At 33.1% G+C, this 21129-nt stretch overlaps 1 protein-coding gene across 1 annotated transcript in view; it reads right to left on the bottom strand.

Moving 5' to 3' along the window:
* MS3_00006362 (uncharacterized protein) overlaps positions 1 to 19524 on the bottom strand; it is an 88807-nt gene extending 69283 nt beyond the window's left edge. Inside the window, exons 1-4 of the mRNA XM_051214490.1 lie at positions 18197 to 19524; positions 16015 to 16118; positions 14261 to 14381; positions 5482 to 5691 (exon numbers count right to left, since the gene is read on the bottom strand). The gene's annotated coding sequence lies outside the window, so the exon portion shown is untranslated. The remainder of the gene's footprint in view (positions 1 to 5481; positions 5692 to 14260; positions 14382 to 16014; positions 16119 to 18196) is intronic.
* Positions 19525 to 21129: the final 1605 nt, after the last annotated feature.

Here is a 21129-nt window from a genome sequence, read left to right as displayed (position 1 = left end):
TTTTTCTAGGTTTTATGTCTGGTGTGTTATACATGTACAAACTGATCTTTGAAAAAAAATACAAAAAAGCCTATCAACTATGTATTCTTAAAAATTGTATCACAAAGGTATTCATAGAAAAACATCGTATATATCATATATTCATGAAAAGAATGATAATTTTGATGCAATTTCAAAGAGTTGAGTAGTATGATGGCTTATACTAGGACGAAACGGACGAGAAAGAAACGTCTCAAAGTTCTAGTGAGAAGTCGTAACCAATGGGGCTCAATCTTGTTGGGTATGAAGTATTTATCCACCAAAGATAATGGAAGATGGCTGCACAATATCGTGGATTAATTGAAGTTATAGATTAAAACTGTTGGGTCCTGATTTGGTGGTTTAAAGGTAAAGGGTTCACACGTGAGACAGAAAGTCGTGGGTCCGATTCGTCGGTTGGGATATCACATACTAAAACGAGACGGCTCTTTAAGTCTTTTGGGTTGGTTCATGATTTAAGCAAAATTCGACAATCTCCACAACCCTATATTTCTACATTTCACACTGTGGTCATATAACGTAACACCCATCTCTATTCATGCATTTTGTCGTATAGAGATAGGTCTTATGGTGTTGTCATTTAGAAGGATAAAGAGAAATTCACGAATAAACCATCCAACTCAGGTAAGACAATGCTAACATCCTCGTCCTCAGCTACAATTACTCCCCCATCATCTCAATAATCTAGATAATGTCTAAGCAATTAATTGCCGGATATCATAGAGCTGGAAAGAATGGAGAAATTATTATTAGATAAAAACTAGAAATCTATCAAAAAACCATGAATGTATAGTTATTTTAAGTCATAAAAACGGTTGGTCATATATTCCTACAATTAAAAGTTGGTAACTTCAAGTGATGTAGCTTAAAAGTAGCCGACGTTTTGAAGACGCATTTATTTGTTACCTTTTGCCAAGTTTTGAACATAATGTACTAATTAATGATTTTGATTCGTCACTCCTATTTGTTTACCTTGTATTTTCATCGTTCAATTTCCACTCCATGTCGCTATTAATATTTATATGTCCAACTGTTCGATTTTAGTGTTATTAGCGATTAGAACCTATTAGGTTTGCTTAAAATGACGAATAGGTACTGTTTTATGAATTAGATTAACCGTAAACTTCATGAATAAGTGGGTGTAACATCTTGAGATATAAAAAATGCTATCGCATCTGTAACGCAAACAGCCTCTGGTCTATGTTTGACAACATGGAAGTTTCTTTTGATGTCAAATACCAATCACACATAATTCAGTTTTCACACCGACATGAGGATTTTATCGTGGATTTATAACAAGTGACAGGACAATTGAGAATCACCTGATGCTATTTTCGGACTTCAATGTTCATATCATGGACTGAATTCAAATTGACCTTCCGAAACCAGAAAGCACCGGACAGCCGTTTCGTCCTAGTATAGAATTGCTCAAAGGTATCCATCCATGATTCCACCTCAGGGGAGTTAACCCTGAACATTTAGATATAGAGGCGAGAGCCTAACATTTAAACCACTGAATTGGCATCCGGTAGTGTACATCCCCAACTTGAATCAACCAATGATACTGCGCAACCATTTTCTGATCTTATTCGTGGGTAACTGCTTCACTTTAAGCACAATGAAACTGCACTAGTCACAGCTTCTCGCTAGAAATCCGGGGATTGACTCCAGAAATAAGTTATTGGTAAATACAGGAGCATATATTTTCGAATGGAATAATTCCTCGTTACAACAGACAAAACTATAAAACCAGTAGTGAGATCTGTGGCTAGCGCATATACGAAATAAAACTATCACGTAAAATAATGACAAACAATTAGCATAATAACATACTATAAAATAAGTGAATACCATTTCAAATAACAAGTAAACCTAATCAGTATTTAATTTACTTCTCAAGGTAAAAAAGAGATAATTACAGCTCTGCCGAATTAAGAAAAAACAAAAACAAACAAACGAAATACACTGGACGAATTACGTGGAGTGGGATTTCAATACTTAACCCAATAACTTAAAGTTGAATTCTTCATGAAGCAGATCACATTACCCAGAGCCTATGTAGTGACCTACTTTTATCAAGAGAACGCGATTGGTTTAACGGAAACAATTATTATTATAACCAATTGTACCAGTGATTGTTTTACTGTACTTGCTTGTTTATCTGTACTAAAGACATTCTTCCTTCCTTTGATTGTGACCTTGCACGAATTCGGTTACGCTCAGTAACCACACTTGTAATTCTTTGGCACGATCTCAGTATTCTTTCGATACCAACAAATACATCTCGACTACAGCCATCAACTGACTTCTGATATTTGGCTTACGGGGGATCTTATCGGTTAACTGGCATGTAGTCCTCCTATAGTGGTGATCATAGTCAACCGCGACACGACGCCACACTACACCTACATCCACTACCTTTTATTATGAAATTTATCACGTAGGACGTGTTACTTAATCCAATTTACCTGAAAAGTTTTATTTTGAAGCTAGCCATATTATCTGACAAAACATTGGTAAACAGAACGTGGGTTCTGAACTGGTGATCTGTTCATTTAAAATTAGAATGTCTGAACTAATATCTCCAAATAGTTTGTAACTCTACACATCGGCTCTATTTATTCCGAAACAGAACTAGTCTAAATGGATTTTTATATTCGGAGTTCCCTTATTTATGCAAACACATATACATTGATTGATTTGTCCATCTAAGGTCATTATTATGACAACTAGATGACGAGAAGTATCATTTTCTCATCCAATAACCACCAATTTGAGTGTTTCGCATTAGTGATGAACACCTAATCCAAAACAGTTTGAACTGAAACAATTAACAGGACTGATTTACGATCTAAAAGATGTGATTGGTAAGAAACACAACGATTTTAGATAATAACAGAAACCTACATAAAATTGGTCATATACAATGTTGACAATATGAGGAATGGATGTGTGCAGGAAACTAATGTGACTCCATTTTTTTTACTATTTGCCCTAACGAAAATATTTCTCAAACTTAAGAAATACCTACATCATAGAAAAAGGCAAAAAAAGCTCTTTATGTATAATTCCAACGTAGCACAAGAAAAAACTTGATGCCAACTGAAACGTTAAAAAATTAACTGCATTAAACAAAATGATAGTATTTTTTTTCTGGTGGGGAAATATAAAAAGGAAGGAGACAGTAAGCAGTAATAATTATGGAGGGGTGTAGTAATAAAAAGGCTGAGAAAAAATTTCGAAAACTACTAATACATACCGTGTACTAAATTTATTTTGCCTACACTCCGAGTCTTGGCAAAGGGAAACAATATACTCCTTTACAATATCGAAGGTCCTGGGTCCGATCCCTAGTGGTAGGGTTGAGGATGAACGCTGACAAGGAATTACATGCTAAAACGAAACTGCTGCCTACTGTTCTCTGTCTTTTTTCAGTGGTGATCTATCTGAGATCAGTTTCTGATTCAAACTATGAAATTCGATAATCTTTACGAAACCCCGTAGTCACTCATTTATGATTTTATTAAAACTTCATCAATGAGCACCGAGTTAAATAAAAGGAGTAATCGTGCTGACACAAAGCAACTGAATGAATTATTCGAATTCTGACTAATTCATTTTTAGGGGATTTCTAAGTTACTTATCACTTGCTTATAAATAAAGCACCTAGGTCGACTTACTAACGACTGGTTTTCAAATGCGTGAAGCGATGGCCTAATGGTTGGAATGTTTAAATTTTACTCACTAAATTGTGGTTTCGAATCTTGATTCACTTATTTCGGATTGGGCAGTCGAGTAACATCACTAACCCTCAAACACGCAATGTACCTTAAAGCTGCGTTTATGAATCTGTCTTTTGTGAGTTGCTACATATCAAATTAGAAATTGAATATTGTCAAAATACTAGTGTAATGTTGTGACACTAACCACATTCGCGGCTGAAACAGTTATCCATACAGTAAAACTAGATGAAAAACACATCATATTAAAAAATGACCGAAGTTGACAAAATGGTCGACTAAATTACAACCAAGTCGCTGCCAAAGCTGATTATCCTAGGTTTGAATATTGTCCAGTGTCTTGAAAATGGATTCATAATGAACTAGAAATTAGCTAGAAACAGTTGTTCTGAGCTCCTTGGTTTGCTACGAATAGCTAGTGGACTGTTTAAATCTAATAAATCTTGACAAACAAACTAAATGAAAGATAAATAAATTATCTAACAAATTAAAATTAATAAAACTTATATGTATGCAAACCACAACTGGTTAGACTTAAACTGTTTAAACACATATCTGAGATTAATTAATTCAAATATGACAACAGTCCTAATCAGTACAGAAGTTTTAGAAATTACAAAGCTATTTAATTAATTCTTAAGGAATCTCACTATTAATAACTGCTGGGGAGTCCCATAGTATTTCTTGGGAAAGTTCAGGGGGATTCAGAAAACGCTTGGAAACACTTTACCCAGTAAGGGTTGAACAGAAGCTACTCATAAACACCTAGAAACTGAAGAGCCATGTGCCACGTTTCTAACAGGATATTTGCCCATACCGTTACTATATTTAGTGTGGTTACAGAAATCTCCAGAAGCCGAAGGTTGTGCGTAACTCTATAAATACTCTCGTTTTTCTGTATATAAACTAACCTTGGAATAAAGTGTATTTTTTGTACTTTGCGTTTTTTCTCTTGTGTTCAATTTACCGTGTAGATTTAGCCTGAGGTAAGCGCTGATCACTTATACTCGGAACGAGGGACCTCGGCAATTCCCACGATGTGAAAGTAAGAACACAAGACTGGTATAAGTAAAGATTTATTAGCCCAAACACTATGACAATGACGAATCAAATATAGTATAAAATACACTGGTTTATATATTGGTTGTACACCCATTTTGATTAATAATTAGGACGAAATCACATACTCAGTTATAACAAATCACTTAATGAGCATAGTTCATGTCAAGTGAATACAAGAATATCGTTTATTATACAGAAGAAAATATCATACTGGAAAAACAATCAAATACTACATTGAATGATCCTCATATTGAATCAAAACGGAATTAATCTTGAATAAAACTCATAACGAGTAATTCAATCGAAAATTGACTTTTCATCCCATCATATCAAGCAATAATTAATCTACTGGGTATAAACTCGGGTCCTAACAGGTAATTAGAGAAGGCTACGGAATCGCATCGAGTGTTCACTTAGCAGACTTATCAGCAACCGATTTATTTACTGTCCAACTAGCAAAAACATTTAAAAATACACGCTGGCTTATTTGAACACCTACTATTGAGATTCTGATATGAAAAAAAAAACTTTTTAAAAAAAATTATACACCACCTTTGTCTTGCACAAAGTTTCAAAAGGCTATGAAATAACAATCGATGGTAAAAAAACATATATGTCAAAAACAAAAATCGTTATTTACCCGACTTGTAACTTTTGCACTGGCTACTCGTTGTCCACTCTGTCTATCCCATACATACAGAGTATGATCTTCTTGACTACCAACGCTAACTAAATATTGATCGTTCGGGCTGAAACGTACAGCTACGACACGAAAATGATGACCACCGAATTCAGCTAACTGACAATGATCTGACACACTCCATAGTCGAACCATTGGTTGATGACCTGACTAGAAATTATGATAATTTAGGGAAAAAATACTATTAAAACTATGATTAAACGGGTAGTGATCAAAATAATGGAATAACCAATGAATACATCGTCTTATTAGTCAGCTATTCTGATTAAAAAAAACATTTGAACTAGTAGACTGTGTTATATTTAGTTCATTACAGAAGTGGTTAAATTACTTTGCTTTCATCTTTGAACAAAGTTTAAATACAGAAAAAATAACTTAGAAAACACCCTGTATGGAAAAAACGCTCTAGTAAAAATCCCTTGTCCACTATAATGAACCTTATGCTGTAAGTTAAAAGTAACTTGGAGGCATCTTAATTAACTATTTAATAGAGACGAAATATCATATTGCCTAGACTGTAACGCTGATCGAATCTAGTCAGTCGAATCGCAATGTGACTAATTGATATAGCTGTGGTATATGTTTGGTGTTACGCAGGTGTAAGTAATCGGTGGGGAACTTCAAATCTAGGTTTGGGACTAATTAGTAATTGTCGTTAAAAATGTTATTAGCAATCCTGAGGAAGTTTATGTCCCTCTACGGAGGGATAGCTTAGTGATTAACGTACCCAGCTCTCAATCAATAAGTAAGCAGTTGAAACAATTGCATACCTACTTCGGTTTGGGCATTTGAGTAGTATCACTATCCCTAATACAATCAAATTAACTACGAGTCGAATAGATGAAGGAGTTATATTGCTCAATATTATACGGTAATGATGTTTAAGAGAATTGATGCAATGATAGGACAATAAATCCTATTCAAATAGAATATGTCAATTGAATGACACAAGAAACTATAAATCGACTCAGAAAGTAGGTTTGAATAATTGATTTTCGTAAACAGTAAATCATATGAAAATAAATAACTTGGTACTTTTGTTGAGTAGAGTAACCAAGATGCTTGAAAGTGTATGATTTCCTATATGTGAGTGAAGATATTAATGGCCGAAGAAAAACAAGATTCTCAGTCATGGGAAGATTAGAATTAGAAATTACTGACAAAAAATAAACCTTTCTTTGTAAAAAAAAATTCAGTCTCTGTCAATCAAAACTACTTTAAAATAGTCTAATTTATAAGTTATTTGTGCAGTTTTATTATTCTCAAAACAACTATTTAGTGAAGAAAACAGCTATTTTTGTAGTATTTTATCAATCACAGGATATTTATTGGTGAAACAGATGACTTGGTTGTGACGATTACAATCTTTTCAAAAGTTGAAGTTAAGAAATACTATTAAAAATATTCCTGTATGACTTCAATGATCTAAAGTAAAAACTTCAACGTAGGTAGTAATATTTTATCATTATAAATTTAAATGGACAAAACTGAAAAAATCGATACACAAAAAGGAAAGTGTTCCTATGGCAACATGTGTACCTTTAAACGACAGAATTTGTTTTGTTTCTATTCTACCCCCTACCCCGTTCGCCCATAAGCCTACCCACTCGTTATAGCTTCTCATCAATTTGAAATAGGGGAAGTATGGAATTTCTCGTCACACAGCTATAAGACAATACTTTGGTAAAAGATTATTTCAAATAAATAATACGCATTCCTAAAGTAAAAATAATCTGTTCAGAAACTAACAGTAAAAACATATAGCTACATTATATGTGCAAGATTCTCGCCAGTTAGTTACAAACTTCATGCAGATTAAACGCTAACATAGTGATACATGAGCTACGAGTCACGTTAACCATAAGTCCGAATAAGATTTGCAAGTAGTTGAAAAAAAACACCTAATATAATAAGAGTTTGTAATGCCATTCTCCCCTTACTCAAATTCATGAAGAAAATAAGTTGTATAGATTTAGGTTGTTTGCCACCCAAATAGAAAATATTTCAAAACGTTGAAGATTTTTAATTTATAACTGAAAAAATATGACTGTTCGTTACTTTCTCAGAATAGTATATTTCTCTTTAAACGCTAACGTTATCCACTGACTTACCGATACCAGATAACCAGTAAACTTGTTCAGTGGATAGGATGTTTAAATTATCTTGTTGAATATGCTCAAAACTGAATTCCGATCTATCTTTGTTAGCATATAAAAATCTAACGAGGATTTTCACAGTGTAAACGTCAACATCAGGATCCAGGCACATTTAGCTGACGAGTTTCAAATGGGACGAAATTTCCAACCTGAATTCCACTACAACTCATAGTACATCTATTCTATGGAAAGAACTTGTAACAAAACAGGTGTATCTAGGAAATTCGCACAATATGAACGTTTACCAACAAAGACTGATCAGAACTCTGTCTAGAATATCAATAACGGAAACATTTAAAGGATTACTAGGTGGCTAAAACATATAAGACATTCATAATATACTATCATTTTGTAAAAGACATCATAATGGAATTTTACTGATTTTGATTACAGTCCAGTAGGACACTGTCATATTATCTACTACAGAATTAAACCATGAAAATTAACATTTTAATCAATCAAAATCCATGATATAATATTACAGTGGGAGTCGATAACACTAACAATAACTATGTGAAAGAAAAATATCATTTTAGCCAATACAACACTGAAAAAAACAAGTAAAGAAATTTTCGACCTGGAAATGTTGCCTTAAATATAAAGAAAAAAGAGTTATGACAAAGAAAAACAGTCTATTAAAAAGAAATAACACTAATCAAATAATCATGACTGTTAATTTTGAAACGGATCAGTATAAGTTTTAACTTTGTATATTTAAAAATTAGGGGAAAAGGATTTTCCAGAAGACTTTCTTATCTCAAATAGTTTTCAAGGAAGAGAAAAAAACAGCTATCCATTTGCTGTTATATATTAGGGTAAATTAGATTAATGTTTGCATATCAATGAAATAATTGTATTGATATTTAAGAAATGTCCTGCTTTTTATGAAGAAAAAGGATTAATCTTGAAATCCAGTAGGAAAAAACACCGATGAATTTCAACAGGGACTGATACCAGCAGAAAGAATCACTGGAAACCGATGAACAATAAGATACTTTAATTCACTTGATATTGTTTTACTTGAATATTCCCATTGATGTTTTAGGACTGAAATTGATCAGTCTCTCACCCCATTGCACAAGCAAGTGGCTATCAGGACTCAGTAGCTAAGTGGATAACGCGATGGCGTTTGAAGCGAACGGTACTGAGTTCGAGTCCCAGAGTGAACATCAACTCTGAGATGCAGGTACATCCAACTGACGAGTCCCAAACAGGACGCGCGTCCTGGATTCCACTGCTAGCTACTATCCATCTTTGCTTATAATAAGATACTTTTCCTATTCCAGTTTTCAACTCTTAAGTAGTGTACATTAACAAAGAAGTGTGATATTGAATCCAGAAATTCCAGTCAGCTATGGTAAGATTGTAACTGTAAGCTATTAATGACAGTATTATTTATTTATTTATTTATTTTAACACATAGATATTGGTACAAGAAGGCACCAAATACATATGCGCCACACAAATCTCATTTGATTTGTGTGAAGTCTGTGATACTGCCCGGGTGCCCAAACCGAAGCAGGTGGTTTTCTTAGAGGGCCACACCCCAGGCCTTCGACCTGAAGGTCTGATCCACAAGGCAGTGGAGCATCGTATGGAGATGCAGTCCTATGGTAGCCGGTGATCAACAATTGGTTCATACGCCATTTGTTCCCTCAGGAAACTGGAGCCCATGTGCACCATTGGTTTGGAATCCGGTTAAAGCACCGGACATTCGCTTTTCGTCCTCTCATTTTCGTAAACAACACCCCCGCCACGAGAAGACAGTGAGTAGGACTTCCCTGGCAGAGGCTATATACGCGTAGCCATGTGAGAGCATTTCGAGAGGGAGAAAGGACTTATTTAATAAGACAAGATTATGAAAGGGAGAAGAAAAGCATTAAAATAAACAAAACAAAGCAAAGTAAGAGCTCTGTGCAACAACCTAAAAACTAGATAATCAATATGTTTTTTTTAAAAAGATTAGCAATTTTACTAATGACTATTTATGCAATGAATTTAAACCTGTGATCTAGTTTTCTTTTTTTTTCATCAGTATAGGGGGTTATGGAGATTGTTGAGTTGTTAGGTCTGATGTTTAATTTCACTGAAATTAACTCACTAATATTTGTATATGTTACCCGCATAAAATTTGCAAAACATTAAGACAATGGAGAATAAGAATAAAACAGTAGTCTATATCAGACAGCAATTTATAGTCTAAGATTTAACTTGTAAATCACCGGGTTAATTTATGTCATTATATTCAAACAATAAAAATTAATTATTTAAATATGATAGATAAATATAATGCATGTTTACATTAAAAGTAAAAATCAAACCATAGTTAATCATTTCATTAAATGGACTGACGATAACATAGAAACAAACAAATGAATAAATAAGTATGATTCACTAAAATAGTGAGTTAGAATGATGATTAGTATCACTTATCATTACTACATATGACTATATTTGACGACTGGTTACGTTCAAACCAATGCATTATACATCATCAAAACCACCAATCATTAAACATAAACTTATTTGACGATACATTGAAATTAATGAAATAAATACAAACACGTATTTCTATAGTACCCAGCATAAGATGAAAATGGTAGAACGACTGTAAACATAAGCTCACTTATCTACATAATGATTTATGGTGAAAATTTATAAAATAGAATAGTCTACACAATACTATACAGGCGTTATTATAACAGTCATATTTTGATATCATAAGGTTTTAATGATTAATAATTAAACTTTACACACTACAAATCCAGATTTTGCTGTGTTGGCGATAGTCGGATCATCATCTAGAAATATTTTCTTTTTCTTAAATCTCTCTATGTTGATCTCTTATTATGTTATTTTTTATGTTCAATTCTCAAGAATATATACTTATACACAGGCGTATTAGTAACTGAATTTTTCTTATCACGAGTCCAATAAACCTTTTAGTCAAGATTTCATTCCTTTCATTTAAATTAGTTAAGAATATAGAAGAAAAAAGGCTACTGATCATGATAATTCAGTTTAAGGTTATCTGATCTCACTACCAATCATACATCACTCTGACTATACATGTTTCTCACTTTTTTAATCACTCAATCCAACAACTGAATCCCGAAAGGCAAAAGTTCGTTAACTTTTATACTGACTGAGTGATAACTTTTTGATAAACTGTCATACAACGACAAAAGTAGTAAAAAAAAGATATATATGAATGAAAACACATATTTGTGAACTAAACTAAAAATGAAATAAATCACTTCTGTGAAAAAAAAACTCAAATAAAGTTTGCTTACAGACAACAGTAAACCAATATTTGAATAATGTCACATAATAATTAAGTTATAAAATGAAGAAATTCATTTGAACAAAGTTAACCACTTTTGTAAACGTTCAAATATTATTTACTTTTATACGTGACAAGAAATATTTGACTCTTTGACATAACGGGGTCTATTTGGAACTAACAAACCACTATTTTATGATTATATAATAAAGCGTACAGAGAGCAGTGGAAAACTATCTGAAATATAATCCAAAGGTTATAAGGAATACATAATTAGGTTCAGTATAAATCCATTTTGTATAATGTGTTCTTCTGAAATCCTAATAATATACGAACCATGAAGAAATACTAGACTTAGTGCAGTAAATGCTTCATTCGAGTTCATCTGTGACTTCAAGAATATAAAACAATAATTTTAAAACCTATAAAAAAATCTTTAAAACGACTCATATAACAATATTTAGAAAATAAATGTTTAATAAAATGGAAACAAATATAAAACAGAAATTAAAAAATACTATGTAGTAGCAATATTCAAAAAGTATTGTTTTCGCGTTGTTAACCAAATTCATCAAGAAATAACTTCATCGGTCTTATAAATTGGATCCAGCAAACTTATAATACTTCATGAAGGCGATGGTCACATGCTTGAATAACAAAACTAGTCGTTATCAAACGTATACAACACGGATTACAAATACTTTATTAACTGATTGAACATTATTTTCAAGACACTTAAAGTCTGATATAAACATTGGTCAACACATCAACCCATCAAAACGTAAGATTTGGAAGGCATTGCTAGAAAGTTATGCACCAGCATGGTCATCAGTAACGGGTGCTCCTAATTATCAAGAAAACAGTAATAAACAATAGCAAATGTACGGGTAATTTTCATTATGCATTGGTGTCATCCAACTTTGGAACATCTTAACAATGTTTACTCAAGACCATCAACTCTTACAGTTAACACAGTACCATGTGTCAAGATATAATGGTGCAAATTTTTCATGATAAAAATTATCTTGAAATTATGCAAAAAGCTCCATTCAATATTAAAGAAAATATCTTAAGAGACGTATTATACAGAACAAAACGATTTCTGAAGACTAGAAATTATTGAAAAGTGATATATATACGTTTATTTATTATAACTGTTGTAAGCATTAGAAAGATCATTACTATGGTCAATAGTATTGAAGGAATAATTTTAGTTCAAGGTCATTTATCCATTAAAATCTAAACTAGTGCGAGGAAATGCAAAGTACAGATTTAAGGCTACAAAAGGAACATTAAAAATATGAAATAAAGTTCATTGATAATAAAACAAAAATCACAAAACAATTATCAGACATTCAGTACTGAAATGTACAACCGCTAGAGTCAACTAAGCAGGGAAAAAAACCCGGATTGTAAAACGATTATGACTGTGTACTTTTCACAATTCAAATATATATACAATCAACACATATCCATTCATCGTATCTAAGTATATATGTATGATATTGCTGATAAGTTTGGGATTATCTTAGTAATTTTCATCGTACATAAAAACACTGTTGTATTGCGGAGAGTGCTGAAGGCAGTTAAGAGGGTGTGTGGGAAATCTTTTGATGTTATTATTAATATGGTTGTGAATAGACATCTAAAATCTTGCAAACTCCTGGCTGGTGTTATTTTATCAGATACTAACCATCCCCTTCACTCTTATCTTTCTCTTTGTATATCTTCTGGTAGAACGAGACGTAATTACATTAAAATCCATGCACACAAGCAACAGTATAAAAGTTCTATAATACCTTACTTAGCAAATATACTCTGTGACGAACAGGTTGTTAGAGTTAACCTAGTCAATAACTTGCATTCTTAACATGTCTCTAATTTGAAAAGTTGTACAGTTTTCCAAATTTTTTAAAAAAAATTTTAAACCCTTTTTTGTCTTTGTTTTTTTTGTGTAAGAAACTTGTTGAAATACCCTGTGCTGATAACTCTATATTGTACCAAAATATAATATTGAGTAAAGCCATTAATTATTAATAATAATCATAATTAAATGGAGTAAAATGCAATAAGGAGTTCAGGTTCACTTATTATTAATCGCCATAGGACAATTAATTGTATTCAATTTCTCCAATTACTGCTGTTTGGATTTGTCCATATGTGTAGCGTTTCGGCTGTTAGCCTCTCTTTGTCTGAACTAGAACATTTTGGAGGATTCTTGTGCCATTGAAACCAATTATGCGGCCCAACTCTTCTGAGTACAGTGCTATCGCTGACCTGTTCCCTGGCTTTTTGTCAGGTTTTCTGATGACTTAGAAATGTGCTTCAAGCAAAGTCTGTGTTCCTCCACCCTAACATTCAGCTGCTGTGATGTTTCAACTACATATATAGCATTACAGTCACTATATTTGATCGCATTAGCACAAGTTTTTGTTCCCCTTTTAGCGATGAATCTTTGGTTGTTACCAGTTTGGGTGACATAATAATAACAATCAAAGGATAAAATAATAGTGACTGCACTGTACTTATAACTAGTTCAAATTATATGATTGATATAACTAGTTCAATCACCACAGACTAAAACAACTCATACAGACGTCAAAAAGGACAATGATAGGATATATAACAATAAAAGTACAGTTATTATTGAGTTTAGGGCTAACCAGATTTATTAATTGATTTAAATATCGTATATACTGTTGGTACAAGTGCATTTAATGTTTATCTTTCTTTAAAACCTTAGTTTTTAAACTAACTTATTAGCTTTACTACTATTTCACTGGTCTATATTTTCTTCTTGAATAAAATCTTTCAAGTTTAGTTTTTGTATTACCATCAATACTGTTGCTATCTCTACTTGCCTCGTAAATTTTATTGAGGTTCGGTAATGGGGTGTAGCAAGTGGAGCAGATGTATACATGTGCCAGATTCTACGTTGCGTATGACTGACTGACTAACTAACTGAAAAATTATGTCGAGTTTAAAAGCAATTTCTTATCAAACTAGGATAGTGTTTTCTAAGAATCAATGATTTTTCAGATGACGTTGGTTTGTAATGCAAATTACTTACAAACTATTTAACTCTTACAATTTTTTAACCAATAGTTATTATATCAATGAAATTCTCCACCTAACTTTATAAATGTAAACATGATAGAGAAACACATTACAAATTTATGAAGTAAAACAAAAAAAACAGGGTTGATTGAACTGTAAAATGTAAAGTACAATTATGCAGAAATTCTATAAATTTATTTTGATTCAAAATAAATTAACTAACTTCTCCTGTGGCTAAATATTTTCCATCTGAACTAAAATCCACTGCTGTAATGGCTTTACGACTTTGACTTTGTATAAATTGTTGTCGTTCATTTTCAAATGAATGAAGAACTGTCACACACCTATTTACAAATGTATACATTATTATTATTAAATCAATAGCTTGAAAAACATAATTTTAAAAATTATTCATCTGAACAACATAATAATTTAATGTTTTATTCTGTCACTTAGTATTAGTCTACATAAATTTTCATACTAATTGATGCTATTATCCAACTACAGACGTTTAAAGGGTGATTACATAGAAAACATTTCACTCATTGTTGCATAATACATACAAAACATGACCACCAAAAGTAGAAGATGGTTTTAAGCTGCATGTCATTGATTATAAGCATTTTTAAAGTCCTGACAGTGTGTGATGGAAGAACAGTGTTAGTTTTCTGTGTGATGAATTTCTTAGTGTTGATAGGACTGTAAACCAATCTCGAACAAGACAGTTGAGCTTACTCACGATCAGCTGATGTTATATTGGTGTCCTGAGATGGTTATAGGTTGATTCGATAAAATATTAAGATGACTGAGTTCACTGGACTGAAATTCCACTTGCACGACGGTTTCAAGAATCCTGGACAAATAAACTTACCAAAACAAAGCCATCGATCGACTTAATGAGTATTTGATTATGTGCAACAGAATTACATGTTTGGAAAATGTTAGGCTATAATACTATACCTGAATTACTTATCAGATCATGATTAATTAAGTATACGAATTAAAAAAAATAAAGTACTCAAAGGTCCTTCATTTCTGCTTAACACGATCGGTTAAAGTGGGAGTGAATTGAAAAAAGAACTACGCATGGTTATACCTTTAGCGGTGCGAAATCTGACTCCAAAACGAATGAACGATAAATGAGCCATGAACATAAGTCTTATATTAAATTCCGTATATTCCACTTAGACTAACACTTTTTAGGCGACGGCGGTGATTAAAATCTAAATACGAATTAGGTTTGATCCATTTATTTCATGTACTTGTTTACTCAGACATTAAGATGAGAAGCGAAGCGGAGTGGGGGAGGAAAGCGTACCAACTCCACTTTATGGAAGGTGACTCACTATTTATGGTCAGAAAAATAAGCTAAAAAGATGTGATGAATGGAGTAAGCCACAGACAAAATATGTTCAAGGCCAGGGTTGCAAACGGATAACTGACAAATTTGTGGATAATGATGCAAGAAGAATAATTTAATTGGTCGTTTTAGACGTGATATTGTACTAAACACTATCAATACGATGTAGCATTAGTCTACAAAGTAACATCCTAAATCTGAAAGTTATGAGATAATCCAAGCTTCTTTTCACAGGATAGCAGTAATCGATGGTTGAAATTTGAAGCGTTTTCTAATTGATCCCCAAAACTCGAACAACTTGAAGCAGAATAGAAGCTTTATCTTTACATACTTTCCCTGAAAATGTCATCAAAAAACACGAGTGCATATTGGCAATGGAAATTAAAACAAATGATTAAAAACAATTTTTAGCAAAAGAGAATGATATATTATGGCTTTTACTATATCTGATAAAAATAAAGCTGATTTGAATATCGCACTCCCTAGTTAGACAAACTATGAAATCTATTAACTACAAAAAGTAAAATATGTTGCAAACTTTATGAAATTTGTGCTACAGAATAACATCTACAGAAAACATATCATATAAACGATATACGTACTAAAATGCAACTCACCCAGCAGCATGAGCAATAAGACCAGTTTTATCAGAGAATGCAACTGCGCAGTTATTGTTCAACGTAAAACCTATTACCCGTTCAAGTGTAACCTGAGTATTAGGCTAATTAAGATGAAGAAGTAATGAAATAAGAGTTCCGTTGAAATGAATTTTAAAATATCGTTAACAGTCACGATCTGACACGAAACATCTCGATAATACAACAGATATGATTGGAGAAAAGTTAAGTACAAAGATCCGCAATACTAACGACCATCACATAACATATCTAAGCACATGGTGACACTTGGTTACATCTATAAACAGAAATCTAAGAGTACACTAACTGATTCCCATAAGAATACGCGCTTTAAATTCTTAAGCAAAAAACATAGTATACTGAAAGCGTATAAAAAATAGGTAAAACCAACATGAATTCTTTACTCTACCAGGTATACTATTTTGTGGTGGAAATAGTTTGACAAGCTGAGATTTTACCTATTATATTGATCGAGTAAAAACCTCAACGCAAAGTGGTAATCACGAAACAAAAAATTATTTACTTCAGAAATGATGGGTGTTTACCAACTTTAAAACAAAAAGACAATATTTCCTAATAAACTTTCTCTTTTTGGGAATGTTACTTTTAGTGATTACTTGGACACGAAAAGCCCGAACACATATTTTTTGAATCTATTTATTTGATAAAAAAACTTAACAAGCACTATAAGCTTATAACACACCACCTTCAAAGTAATAAACTAAGAGGTAAATGTCCGATCCAGAATTCATTTTTTAACTAATAGTTGATACTTGCTAAATTTGGATAAAATGATAATACTACATTACTTTTGGTCTGATCTGTCTACTTTTCTGTACTGAAAATCACTAGCCTGAAGTAGTTCATGGCATAAAACGATCTGTAAATATCAGGGATTTCTTTGTCCTCTAATTCTTATGAGAAATCCCCGTTATATGAAAAAGTGAGTCCTGAAGTTGTTAACAAATAAATGTCTGAAAACGATGTGACAACAGTGAACCACCCCAAATCCTATAGTTCTTCATTTCGAGATACACGAGTTAGGTATTCGATCGTAAACAGTGGCTCCACAGATTTGAGAGCGAATGCAGAATGTTTCGACATGATATTTTCTAAGACACACTTACCGATCTTAAAATATTTGACAGAATTTTGCACAAACAATTCTGATTTAAAAACACGTGGTCAGGGATCATAGAGGTTATTTACAAAAATCTTTTGGTTTGTGTACATTTTAAGCGGGATGACATTTATACCAAGCTAACACTGAGGTTTATAGAAAGGAATAAGAGGCGGTCATTTAATGGGATGGACCAATATAGTGAAGGGTAGTTTAGTGGTATTATTACTCACTAGCTCGTTAAGATCAGATACTCTGCGGTATTATTTCTACCAATTACACATGTAGATCATAAGACGATTGAGATAAAAAATCTGAATGAACGGGATTGGTCTGAGAGCGCCAAAGGCTAGCATAAACAAGTCTCTAAGTCCCTAGTTTATTCTCCGGTATACGTAGGTAATAATTCATACAACTGGTAGGAAGCGACTGGTAGTTTTTTAAATCAATTTTGATTAGACTTAACACGAAAAGATAGAACTTTTGGAGAAATAGTGTTACATCTGAACAAAACACTGATATGAATACTTGTCATGACGGCGGAAAAACTGTTACTTGCTACTTGTGACAACCAAGTAGGATTGATACGGCTTGATGAGAAGGATGAAAAAGAGTGCACATGAACATTTGTTATGAGAAAAATAAAAAAATGTATCAAATATACTGAGATGCACATGTTTACTTATCTGATCAATTGTTGGGTTTCAGTACACTGAACTTGGTAGTACTTGGCTTAACATGTTTTCAATTTAAAATATTAATAAGTTAAACTGCTTTGGCTGACAAATATTACTGATCTGCTGAGCTACATATTTACTCCTTTCTGACAATTAGTAAAGTTTTTAATACTTTTGATTGAAGAATGAATCTGTCTTTAGTTTCGAAAAATTAAGACTAATCAGATCAATAAACTAGCTACCAATCACTCGGAATCGAAGAATCTTCACATCAAAATACATTAACTTTAAGAACGAGATAAGACAAGAAAATTAGAAACTAGATAAATGTGCAGACTTCACTATTACCCTTTAAAAAACTTACTTGTATCTTGCATGATTTAGAAATCGTATGTGAGCGCACTGGGCGTTTAGACATATCTCAGTTATTTTAACCAAACATTCTACTAAACCTCTTGGCATTCTGCAATCAGAAAACAAAAACATGACATGGTCTAGATATCAAGGGATGACAAAAACTTAAAGAAATATAGTTAAATAATAGTGGTTTGTGACCAAGAATTTTAAGAGACTTGTTGCATTGAGTTATTAGTTTTTTAAAGTTCAAAGCAAAACACTGATTAGGCCGAAAAATCCGTCTAGAAAACAATGCAGAGAACGAATAAATAAAACACCATTATAAAAATAAATACTTGAAGAAAAATTGACAGATCCTTGGTTGCGATTGATTTTTGTACATTTCATATGGCGTCTTAAAAAGTACGGTGCAGATGGAGAACTGGTAAGGGCTAAGATAGATAGTAAAAACTTGACAGAAATGCATGGTCTCTATTGTTGTACTTAGTTACCAACAGGAAGTTAAAATAGTATCGCTGATTTTTGTACATAAAAAGTCCGAAGGAAAATACTACTGTAGATCTTGAGTCTAAAATATCAAAAATAATCGAAAGAATGAGCGACGTATACGGTGATCACTCGAGAAAAACGACCCGCTTCCAGCCGATCAAATGCAAAAGTTAAACCGCTCTATTACTATATATAATCCCTTAAAATTCAAAAGCGCTAACTAAATTTGAGGAAATCGTTTTATAAAGACTACTGATAATGCACATAATCGCAAATCGAAATAGGTCAGTCAATCAGTCATTAACAACGTAGAACTTCGTACGTACGTACACCAGTTCGAGTCGCCACACCACATTAGCACAGAGATGCAGTGGTCGATTCAAATCCCGTGGTGCTAGATGTAGTAAAATTATAAGCTGTAATCAGAAAAATTAGGGTTTGAAGATGTTGTTCAAGGAGTACAATCCAGTGAAATAAATTTGGAAAGAGAGGTAGGACTGAACTTAAGATGTTCGAGCACTAGCAAATAGAACGCTGTCACATGCCCCATTGACTACTTGTACAAACATTAAAAATAAAACTCCTAAATTTCTCACAGAGACCTTATTTAATTCGACGGTTGAACAATATGCTACTATAGAAGTATACTACGAAGTCACCAATTGATAACCTAAAATGATATTTCGAGAGGACATGGAACTTAAATCCCTATATACCAGAAAAACGAAAACTAATATGTTGAAGCACGTAAAAATAAGAGGTTGATTATGATTATGGTAATCTATACCATAAAAACAATGTCCTACAGTAAAGTGTCTACTCAAAAGTAACGTGGTAGTTTAGTGCAAGCGGCGATTTGGTTAGGTCTGCAATACCTTTTCTCATGGTGTCCAATCTGACCAAAATCTAACTACATTCAGAACACATACAAAGCCTTTTTTTGAGAAGAATAATCAACTTAGAAACAGATTAATAGATGACAGTCATCAGAATGAGTTGCTGGTAAACACGATTGATCCTATAAATAACCGTGATCTATCAGTCTTCGGTAATTAGAATAGGAGGTCTATTAACCTATATTATTCCTTGCAGTTTGTAACACTGTGGAGGTTCAATCTCGTTTGCAATATATCGGCAGAATGTGTTGATATTATGTGTTCCGAGAGTTTCAGTAATTCATTACTCAGTGTGAGAAACGAAAATCCAGATTTAGATGATTTGATCTCGGTTTTTGAACTTTCTTCGAATGTCCTCTCAAACGATTAGTCCTAGACGAAATTGAAAGATAAGGGGTATTAATACCAAGGTCAATGTTCAGTATACTTACTTACTCACTCCTGTTACTCCTCGTGGAGGAGCATAGGTCGCTCACCAGCATTCTCCATCCAACCCTGTCCCGGGCAATCCTTCCCAGCTCCTTCCAGTTGTTATTCGTCCTTTCCATAAATGTTTCTAGTTCCCGATATAATGTGTTCTTTGGCATTCCTCCTTTACGCTTCCCTTCAGGATTCCAGGTAGGGCTTGCCTCGCGGTGCAGTTTGATGATTTGCGTGATGTATGTCCTATGCATTTCCATCGTCTTTTAGTAATTTCTTCTTCAGCTGGAAGCTGGTTTGTTCTCTCTCAGAGAAGGCTGTTGCTGATAGTTTCCAGTCAATGGATGTCGAGTATCTTGCGTAGACAATTGTTTATAAATACTTGTACCTTCTTGATAGTGGTTGTTGTAGTTCTCCAAGTTTCAGCTCCGTACAGTAGATTTGCCTTGACGTTGGTATTGAAAATTCCGACTTTGATATTGATCGAAAGTTGTTTGGAGTTCCGTATGTTCTTTGTTCAGCATACGATAAGTCAATACTAGATCATCCCGTATTCTACGGTAAGACAACGGAAATAAGTTAAGGTGTCAGTCTGTCTTCATGAGATAGGCCTGATAGACCTTTTACCATCTTAGTCCATTGTCGTTTGACTGGTTCCAGCATATCCACCTCATACGTGAAACAACGACTAACTTCTTGAATCCCATATTCTAACTTTAGTAGCATATAAATCGGGTATAATAATCTAAGCATTTCATCATCTAAACACTGGAAAGACCTACGAATAGACCATAATACCCTATAGCCTTTCACAGCAGCAACCTTACGCTGACAAGTGGTTTTGTGATCACTTTAATATGACTCCTAAATCTTTATAGTTTCTTAATTTGGGTAGCACGAATCCACATATTGTATAGTGATACGATTCATCATAGTTATTTAATTGCATCACCACACTCTTATTAGGATTTACTTCTAGTGACCACCTGTCCAACCATACCACCATCGAGCTAAGATCATTCTATAATACTATCCTATCCGACATACTGTGTATGGGTCTCCAAATTTTTATATCATCAGCGAAGGGTAGAACGGATGATTTTGCTACAGTTGGTAATTTATTTACATAAAGTGA

This window comes from Schistosoma haematobium, chromosome 2 (genome assembly GCF_000699445.3).
Source record: "Schistosoma haematobium chromosome 2, whole genome shotgun sequence".
In the NCBI taxonomy this organism is placed as follows: Eukaryota; Metazoa; Platyhelminthes; class Trematoda; order Strigeidida; family Schistosomatidae; genus Schistosoma; species Schistosoma haematobium.
Note: the sequence above shows the minus strand (reverse complement) of the source record. Positions and strands in the feature narration are given on the sequence as shown.